Source organism: Panthera tigris, chromosome D2 (assembly GCF_018350195.1).
Source record: "Panthera tigris isolate Pti1 chromosome D2, P.tigris_Pti1_mat1.1, whole genome shotgun sequence".
In the NCBI taxonomy this organism is placed as follows: domain Eukaryota; kingdom Metazoa; phylum Chordata; class Mammalia; order Carnivora; family Felidae; genus Panthera; species Panthera tigris.
In genome coordinates this window covers 49238562-49249166 of record NC_056670.1, presented here as the reverse complement: position 1 = coordinate 49249166, position 10605 = coordinate 49238562, and positions in this window count along the sequence as shown.

Sequence of the window (10605 nt, the reverse complement as noted above, 5' to 3'; positions counted from 1 at the left end):
TATTTCAGCCTGTATCACACAAAAGTGAGGACATTTCCTTATATAACCATAATTCCATTGTGCTACCTAAGAAAACTAAGAATCATTCCAAAATATCACAGAATCTCCACTCCATATTCAGATTTGCCAAATCAACCCAAGAATCTATTCTATGGCCTTTTAAACAGTCCAAATTGGGGTGTCTGGGTGGCTCAGTCAGTTGAGTGTCTCTCTTTGACTCAGGTCATGATCTCACATCATGGGTTCGAGCCCTGTGTGGGGTTCTGTGCTGACAGTTCAGAGCCTGGAGCCTGCTTGGGATTCTGTATCTCCCTCTCTCTGCTCCTCCCCTGTTCATACTGTCTCTCTCTCTCTCTCTCTCTCTCTCTCTCTCTCTCAAAAATAAATAAAACATTAAAAAAAATTTTTTTAAGTTCAAATCAATCTGGGACCATGCTGTCATTTGGTTATGCCTCTATGGTCTTTTTTTAAAAATGTTTTTAATGTTTATTTATTTTTTAGAGAGAGAGAGAGACAGATATGAGTGGGGGAGAGACAGAAAGAGAGGGAGACACAGAATCTGAAGTAGGCTCCAGGCTCTGAGCTGTCAGCACAGAGCCCGATGCAGGGCTCAAACTCACAGAGTGCGAGATCATCACCTGAGCCGAAGTCAAAAGCTTAACCGACTGAGCCACCCAGGCGCCCCTCCATGGTCTTTTGAGTTGAGAACAGCCCTTTCCATGAAGAATCCAGCCTGATCATTTCATGGAAGACCTGTGTCCAGGATCTACCTCATCATGTCATCAGACTTGTTCCTCTGTCCCCTATATTTCCTGTAACTAGGAGTTAGCCCTGGTTAGGGCTACTTCCTAGCCCGTTTAGGGGGGACTGTCTCATGGGCAGGCGCTTCCTTGGTGGTGACCAGAAGGCTCTCAGTGAGGTTGTCCACCATCAGTTTGACTTCATGGTGAGATGCCAACTTCTAGGTCTCCCCAGTGTGAGGGTTCAGTTGCCTTGAAGGGAAGTTTTTTGTCTTCCTCTCTTGGACTGACAGAGCTGTGGCCCACCAGGAACTTCCAACTTGGGATCTTGGCATTCCTGACAGGGCCAAGAATCAGGGCCTCCACTGATGACCACCCAAGGACACCCTGCCAAGGGACAGGTGGAGGCTGAAATCCAGCCATATGCCGCTCTCCAAGTTGGCAACTGGCCCAAGGCTGGCTTGGTCCAAGTAGACCCAGATCAGGATGGAACGTCCTGTCCGCTGTGGACCATGCCATTGTCTCTGACACCCCTGCTTTTCCCTTGGGGTTAGGAGAATCATGTCCCAAATCCCCTGCTCCCCCAATTCACAGTGGAGGGAGATAGCCTCACAGTGGCTCTGTCTTCACATTCCATCATCTCTGACTTCCAAAACCCATGGCCTTCCCATTGGCCTCCCTCAGGACTTTCCAGAAACCCTGTCCAGGTTTCTGGAAAGGCCAGGAGGCTGGGGCTAAGCACCCCTCCCTGACCGAGCAAAAGAGAGGAATAGGTAAACACAGAGGACTCGGTCCCCTCATCCTTGCTGGACTCTGAGTGCCTGGGGGTGAGGCAGGCAGCCTGGGTGGAAGGGGGTAGGTCCCAGGCACAGCAGCTGGGCAGCCTACAGTGGCAGCTGGACCTCCCCCAGGACTCAGGGGCCTGTGTGGGAAGAGGAGGGCCAGCTTCTCCAGGCAGGGGTGCCAGCCTCGCCCTCCAAGCTGCCCTGGGCTGACCCTGAGCCATTTGAAAGGGCCCCTGAGATTTCCTGACTAGCGCATGCCCTGGAGCTGAGTGCAGCCCAGACTAATCAAGCAGACCATCAGTCACTCACAGGAGCCTTGAGAGCCCCTGCCTCCTCCAGTCTTCCCACACAGACAGCCCCCACCTCTGCAGAGCCCCAGGCACCCCACATTTCCTTTCTGAGGCCCTGCGCCTATGAGAGCCTCTAACACCCGCACCCACACCAGCTCAGAGCCGCTTTGGGGAAGACGGGTATGGGGCTTGGAGGGAGAGGGATTGTTCTGAGGGCAGAGGGCAAAGGGAGGCATAGGTGAGGAGGGACCCTGCCCTGTGGTAGGGGTCACAGGCTTCTCCCAGGCCCACCCTGGGCCCAGAGACACCTGCATGATCTACTTCCTCATGCCGGGAACCCCAGGAGGGGACTGGGACTGTCAGAGCCAGCAAGTGACAGACTGGCCAGACCTAGATCCTTCTGAAGTCCAGAGAAGAGACAGCCAAGTCAGGATCGGGGCAGACTCACCCAGGGCAGTGGTGAGGGCTGGGACTCCACCTCATTTTATAGATTTACACATGCAGACACTGAGGCAGGGGGCCTAGCTGAGGCCCTGGAGCAGGATTTGAAGCCAGGACACCCCTACCCCAACCTGCAGTGCCGGTTTGCAGGGCTCATCCATCCCCGGGGACACCCACAGTGCCACCAGCAGCCACGTCAATGCCCAGGGTCCAGCAAGAGCATGGTGGGGGCACTGACCAGGCCGAGGCCGGCAACTGCCTGAGAGGGAGCTCAGGGCTGTGGGATGCATGTTTCCTGGGCAGAGGTTTTCTGGTCATTTCAAAGCAGTCCAAAGATCTGGGCATCCAGGACAGGGGACACAACACCTTCTGTGAGCATAATGAGGCCATTTTTACCAGGCTGCGAATATGGATGGGGTCGCAGATTGGACCTATTGATTAACATTCACTTCGGGGACACATCATGAACAGATGAGAAATTCCCGACGGCTCGATGCTCGGGGTCCCCATTCCCCTATATATCAAGGGGAAGGAGATGGATTCCCCCACCGCCCCCCTGCCTGCAGCCTCCACATCGACAGCCCCCACGGAGGGTGACTGATGGGGGCCCTGACTATTGCTGTTGCTGCTTCCTGAGCCAGCCCGTAGAGCACAGGGAGGATTGCAGGCTGGATGAGGGGTTAATGCAGTGCCCCTTATCTCCAACCCCGCCGGGAGAGGATGCTTTTCTGTAACACAGCCGCCAGCTCTCCCTTCTGCTGGTGGATGAGACTGATACAGGGCTGCGTCCTTGAGAAGCAGAGTGGGGGCGGGGGGGGGGGTGCTCTGAAGGGAAGTAACCGGTGACTGCATGTCCCTACCAAGGGGCAGAGGCTGAGCCAGGGGGCAGGGGCTGCCTTTCCATCTGGTGGGAGGGCCAGGCAGAATGGGGCCAGCATGTGAGGGTGGAAACTGGGAGTCTGAGTGCCCTCCCTAGTCAAACCCCCACTCGACCTTACCGCGCTGGACTCCTGGGCAGGTTATCTATCCCCTCTGAGCTCTGGCTCCCTGACCCATGAAGTGAGGGGGATGATGATGGTGTCTTCCGGGGATGGCTGAGAAGGAAATTCACTCACCGGGGAAAGTATTTGGTGGGGAGCTGGCAGCAGGGTGGCATTTCACGGAAGCTCTTGTTATTAGGAAGCTTGAGGAAAGGCCAGGGGAATTTGGCTTTCCTCCTGAGAAGACCCCAAGAGGGCAAGTGCCTGAGCCTGGGGGCAGCCCCTCTCTGATTCAGATCCTCTGGTAGCAACTTCCTCTTCCTGTGACCCCTGGAGTCAGAGCCCTTGAACAGACTCTGGGCAGGGCTGGAGGCCACAGCTGGACATCACCCTGTACCCTGAGACCTTTATCTTGTGGCACAACACACTCCCCAGTGGGACTGGGGGCTCTTCTTCACATTTTGGGGGGACAGGAATGCAAAGCCTAGTTCCATTCCCCTTTCCCAAGCCTGGAATAGCACGTGGCAGTGCTCATCCAGCAAGCTGTGTAGCTGCTTGCAGACGCTGGGCAAGTGTTCATGCTCATTAAATTTCTAACATGCCGCTTCACATAGAATCTCACCTGTTACATGGAGCTTTGTGGTTGACCAGGCGCTTGATCATCCCTAAGTCTCCTCTGCTTATGTTATATCCCTGGGAAGAAGGCAGAAGTCAGGGTAGAGACAGGCGGAATGACTGCTACTATTGTACAGAACTGGAGGGACTTAGCAAGCATCCAGCTGGCCTGAGAACTGGGTGGGGAGGGGCAGTTCCACCAGGGTCAGAGACCAAGTCTTGGGAGGGGGCACCCAGGTCCTCAGAACAGGGTTCCTTCCTTCCTTATCGATCATGTCAGTCTCTAAAAACACTGGAAGTAACTTTCAGCCTTATTAATGTTCTTGTTACGTTTTAAATTTTACACGAATGTTTGCTTTTTGGCACTTAAAAAAAATTTTTTTTAACGTTGAGTTATTTTTGAGATGGAGAGAGACATAACATGAGCGGGGGAGAAACAGAGAGAGGGGGGGTGGACACAGAATCTGAAGCAGGCTCCAGGCTCTGAGCTGTCATCCCAGAGTCCGACCTGGGGCTCAAACTCACAGACTGCGAGCTCACGACCTGAGCCTAAGTTGGACACTCAACTGACTGAGTCACCCAGGCGCCCCTAGCACTTCTTTACTTACTCTTCCTGTTTAATTTAAAAATTTTAAAATTTTGTTGCTGTCAATTAATGTGTTCAAGGCTATACATTTTCCTCCAAATCCTGCTTTAGCTACATTCCACAAGTTTTGATATATAGTACTTTCTTGCCCTATAATGCCGAAAGATTGAAATTTCATCTTGACTTCAGTCATTTAGGAGTACATTTATAAATTTCCAAGCATGCTTTTAGAGAGTACTTCTTAATTGTTCATTTCCAATTTATTGCATTGTGGTCAGAGTGCAGGCTATATGATATCATTCTTTGAACGTTCCTGAGACTTCCTTTCCTTTTACTTACCATTTTTTTGTCTCCTTGAGCTATACATTTCTGATTTTAAAAGTGTCCTAAGGCTTCCAAGGGGCTGGAGAACGTGTCAGTTTTATGCAAATTGTACTGAATGTGCAAGATTGTGTTATTAAGTGCACACAGTTTGTGGTCGGTGAATCTTATTGGCAGACCTAACTGTAGTGTCCTTTGTGCTCATTAATGTTTTCTGCCTCACATCAGTATGTCTGCTATTACTATTCTTGTGTCAGCTTTTTTCACATATTGGTCTAGGATTTTCTGGATCTACCTTTTATTCCTTTCCTTTCCTCTATGGTCTGGTTTTAGGTGCATCTGTGATATCTGTTTCATTCATAAGGAACCAAGATCTGCTTTGTTATAGAGACCTTAACTGGTCCTATAGGACCTTAGGAACAATCCTTAGGAACAAAGAGCCTAGAAATATCAGTGTGGTGTTTGTGCTACACTTGCACACCCACACCTCACACACACACATTCTCACACTCACACATGTACTATTTTGATTTTATTTTATATTTTATTTTATTTTATTTTATTTTATTTTATTTTATTTTATTTTATTTTATTTTATTATTTTATTTTATTTGAAAGAGAGGGGGGGCAGAGATGAATGGAGCCGGGGAGGGGCAGAGGGAAAGAGAGAAAATCTTGAGCAGGCTCCACACTCAGTGAGAAGCCCAAGCCAGGGCTTGATCCCACAACCCTGGGATCATGACCTCAACTGAAATTAAGAGTCGGATGCTTAACTGACTGAGCTACCCAGATGCCTCTATACTCTTATATACATGTGCGCATGTGCACACCATACACTCACATACACACCTACATGTATACTGATACCCACATACACACACCCTCACACACACTTGAAGCAGGTGTGATGAACAGGAAATTTCAGTTTAAAAAAGCTAAAGGTTCCTACTTGGGTATTATACACCCTGGAGAAGATGAAGGAGATGACTGTCATTAGCATGGCTCATTACACACAGAAGGAGGCTTGGTGACAGGGCTGGGTTCTAGTCTCTTTGTGTGACCCTTGCTGACTGGGTGAGGCCCTTTTCTGGCGCCTTTGTTTTCCCTTCCCTAGATTTAGAGGCTCATCTGAGGGCATTTCCTGCTGAGCAGTTTCTAGCCACCCTGAAGGGGCCTGCTGGGAGGGGAAGTGCTCCCTGGGGGCTTTTGTTAAGAGGACATTAATGGGGAGGAGGGGTGGGAGGGGTCTTTGGAACAAGTGGCCAGTGGGATCTGCGGTCCCCTTATCAGTCCACCGCATGCCATGGACACAGGGACACACGCTTCTGCCTCCAGGTGTCAGACCAGGCAATTTAATTAAACAGAAATTGAGCAGTCAGCAACGTTGACATCATCGGTCCTGGAAACTGAATTGTAACCATAACTCTAGCATCTCTTTACCTCCTTCAGGAGTTCTAAAATTTTTCTTACAGGTATATCCTTTCAGTGCTCTGGGCTTCATTTGGTTACCTTGGCAGAGGCTGGCCCTCGCAGGTTAGATGCACCTGCTTGTTTGCTGCCCCACTCTGGCCTCACTGTGTTCCCACCAGTAATTAAGCCATTTAAGAGATGTGGGAGCTTCAATAGCAGTAATTCAATCTCCCTTGTTTACTGATCTCTGCCATTAGTAGAGTTGAAAGCAAAATGTTTTAATTAAAAAGATTGGCAATAAGTTGGTGTAAAGCCATAATTTGCGCAGGGCCCCTTCTAGAAAATGACTTTGCCCTGTCTTGGTTGCTATGACAACTAATGGACCTGATTGTTCTAGTGAGAAGCAGCGGGTCTGGCCGGACGGGAGTGAAAGAGGGGCTTCTGCAGGGGACAGAACCAAGAGGTGAAAAGGCCAGACCTCTTGGTAGGCACAGGGGGGTCTTTCAACTCAGAAATTCCGTCTTGCATTTTTGCTGCCATCCTCTTTGGCTTGGAGAGTCTGTGCCCCCATTGTGGGACCCACCAGAGTCTATAGGTGCCGTGGCTAATGCCGGTGCTGGCCAGTGCTGTCTGCGCTTGGCTGTCCAGCCTGGAGCAGAGGATGAGAACAGCAGCAGCTTACCTTGGAGCAAAGCCGGGGGAGCCTCCCTGCCTCTGAGTTGTGCAGATATGTCGAGGGGCAATGGCAGCTTTGGGTAAACTCACTCTGAGCTGCACCCTCCCACACCCCTTCCCCAACCCAGAGGTGGCAACAGCCAGGTAAGGGGTGCTGGCACTGATACCTGGCCTCAATATGCTGAATAGCGGCCGGGACACCCAGAGAGCTAGGGTGCTGGCCTGGAAAGAGCAGACTGGCCTGAGGGCAGGTTTCACTCAGTGTCTAACCATGAGGGCAGGTCCTCCTGGAAGAGGTAAGCCCCTTGTGGAGCAAAGAAGAGGCATCATGGAAAGGAACCAGGAGGTTCTGATTCTTAATTCCTCATCTGCAAGCTGGGAATAAAAGTATCTTTCAGTCCCTCTAAGGATCTACAGGGACCCCATGTCTAGCCCGATGTGTTCTATTCTACAGCTTTGCTGGTGGGTATGTTGGTGGGGAGGGGTCAGGGGCCATCTGCCACTCAGACTCTAAGTCTGCACTGAGGATCACTGGGCAAAGTGGGGGGACTCTGAAAGGGCAGAACACAAACTTCTGAACATCTGGGCTTGAACACCAGGAGAGGGGCCCGTGTTCTGTCCAAGCAGGAGAAGGTGAGGTTTTGGGGGGAGTGAACTAGAGAATGTAAAACAGGGTACAGTCATGGGCCCTCACACAACAGTGCTTGTAGAATTTGCCCTGGTTCTGTGGCTTCCAACCCGAGGACTGGTCCTCTGTGCCCTGAGTCACAGCTCAGACTTCGAAATGGGGGATGATACCACATTTTCACTCTGTGCCACACCTCTCCCCACCCTGCCAGGGCAGGGAGCTCTACTCTGGCAGCTCCAGGCCAGGTGACACTCTCCAAGGAGCAGCCCTGACAAGGGCGATTGAGGTAGTGACCCCACGCACACAGAGGATGACTGGTGGGCAGAGGGTGGGCTGTTTCTGGATGGTGAGCTCAGGTGTGGGGCCCCACACATGAAAACAAGTAGCTCTCACTCCGGAAGCCAACGAGAGGTGACCATCCCAGCATCCTCCACTGTGAGGAGAACAACCTCATTCCCAGACCAGTCCCTAGATCAGATGCCAGGAACTGCTCTGTCCCCACTCTGTGTTGCCCACCACAGATATTCAAGAACATTCACCTCCACTCCCTTCCAAGAGCTATCTCAGAGGGGGCGGGGGAGGGGGTGGACTGGTAGAAGGCAGAGCTTTCTGGAGCTGGGGAAATGGGGGGGGGGGGGCCAGGAGGCCAGGGTCCTCAAGCCCTGGCGCCTGAGGGCTTGTCTGACCAAGCTGAGAGCGCTCCTTATCAGCAGCCAGGAGGGCAATCGATCATGTGGTGTGGTACTGGTGTGGAAGGACAATAAAACCGATATTAACTGCGATCCAAATCTGGCATGCTTGGGACTCTCAGCCCCACAGGCTAGAGTGCACTGAATGATGGATCCAGATGCAAGGGAAGGCAAGCCCGCTTCTGAACAGGAATGAGATAAGAAAATGCCCTGGTTTATTTAATTTAATGGATCGAGCATTCAGAGCGTCTATTATTTGCTAAGTGCTATGGGGGGGTACAGAGACATATGAGATACAGTCCAGGATTTTCTGTCTGACAGGCAGGTGCAGGGCCCTGCCCTGGTGGGGATTTAGAGGGGGCATGGTGACAAATATCCTGGGGATCGCTGGGGACCAGACTCAAGACAGGGAATGGAAAGGCAGCATGTGAGGTGGGGAGAGCTGTGTGTAGCTGTGTAGAGGAAGCACCAGTCCTAGCCCAGCCCAGACGGAGTTGATGACCTGGAGCTTGGGGCAGACAGGCCTTCTGCCAGGAGACAGCTCTTTCAGCACCAAACTGCGCCCTCCTCTCCCTCACTCGCAGAGGTAGAGCACCCCGAATCCGTCCCTCTCCTGTGGTCTCATTCAGCTCCTCCCTGTCCTTTGCCACACTTCGGACTGAGGCGGGGAAGCACATCTCTAAGCTTCCCCCACTCAGCTCGGAGGGGCTGGCAACTCAGACCCAAGCCCCGTGCCCCTACTGTCTCTGGCCCCACCTCCCTGGGCCCCGCCTCTCCCTGGCACAGCCTCTTTCTGGACCCGCCTCTCTTCCTGGCCCCGCCTCTCTCCCTGGGACCCTCCTCTTCCTGGCCCCGCCTCTTCTGGACCCCGCCTCTCCTGAACTCCTGTCTCGCTCGCCAGCTACTTCCACACTGTGTCCCCTTGACGCCTACAGCATCTGGTACCCAGGGGCCAGAAGTGAACCAGGATCCACCCCAGGTCTCCCTGCCTGAACTGAAAACCCCGGTGAGTCCCCTCACCACCGTTCCCTCACCCCGCACATCCAAGCTAAGGACGCCCATCTCCAGACTACCAGAACACACTTTCACCTGGACCTCTCCCTCACCTGGCCCCTCTCTCGCCTAGACTCCGCCCCTTAATCACCTCAGCTGCCAATCACACTGGCTCAACCAGCCTGAGCTGCCCCTTTCCACGGCATCGGAATCTTTTTAAGCGCGCTGTTGGGTCCTGTAGTTCTGGCCTTATTTCCCAGCGGCTGCTACTGCAGCCAGGCCAAGCCCGCCCTCCTCACCCCTCTACATGACCGTCTCCTGGCCCCTTGTCACCCTCCAATTTCATCTCCTCTCCTGCCTCAGCACACACCGATGCTCCGGCCACTTCTGCCCTTGTCAACCTCACCACAGGTGTCCACTTGCTGGGTCTTTGCTCAGCTGTGCCTTCTGTTTGGTACCCTTTATCCCATATCCCCGTGGGTTGCTTCCTTCCCCTCCACGCCAGCACCCCTCAGGGGCTTTCCCTCCTGCCCAGCCAGAGCCCCCGCCCTGAGCCCTCTCTCCACTTACAGGGTTGACCCAAGGATTAAATGAGGGATGCATCTAAGTCTTTAGGACAACGTTGGGTGTGACTTGTATTGATGTCATTGACATTGAGCTGCTGAATCTGTTTGGGATAATGCAGTCGAGGAGGTTAGGGAAGGCAGGGAGGGCGGATGGCACAGAGCCACCTGGCCACCATAGACTTGGCTCTACTCAGAGCAGGCTGTGTCTTTTGTCTTTTTTTTTAAGTAGGCTTCACACCCAGTGCAGAGCCCGATGAGGAACTTGAACTCATGACCCTGAGAAAAAGACCTGAGCTGAGATCAAGAGTTTGATGTTTGGCGCCTGGGTGGCTCAGTCGGTTAAGCGTCCGACTTCAGCTCAGGTCATGGTCTCACGGTTCGTGGGCTCGAGCCCCACATTGGGGTCTGTGCTGACAGCTCAGAGCCTGGAGCCTGCTTCAGATTCTGTGTCTCCTTCTCTCTCTCTGTCCCTCCCCTGTTCATGCTCTGTCTCTGACTCTGTCTCTCTCTCTCTCTCTCTAAAAATAAACATACATTAGGGAAAAAAAAACCACTTTGCTTAAAAAAAATAAAAAAGAGATGGACGCTTAACCAACTGAGCCACCCAGGTACCCCACAGAAAGTGGACTGTCTTAAACAGAGTCCTTCTTTCTGGTGTTTCTCATGCCTGCCTGCCATTTCCTCCCTTACTCAGCAGTGTCCTTGCCCTTGCCTGCCCCACCTCTGTCGGCCAGGGCTCCAGTTTCCTCGGTTTGGGGCTGGGGGAGTGACTGGGATGGCACAGTCCAATGGTCCCCACTTACATATGTGCCACATGGACCCCAGTGCCAGACTCATTCCAAAGAGCCAGGTCCCTGATTTGATTTGGCTCTGGCCTCCTGGCACC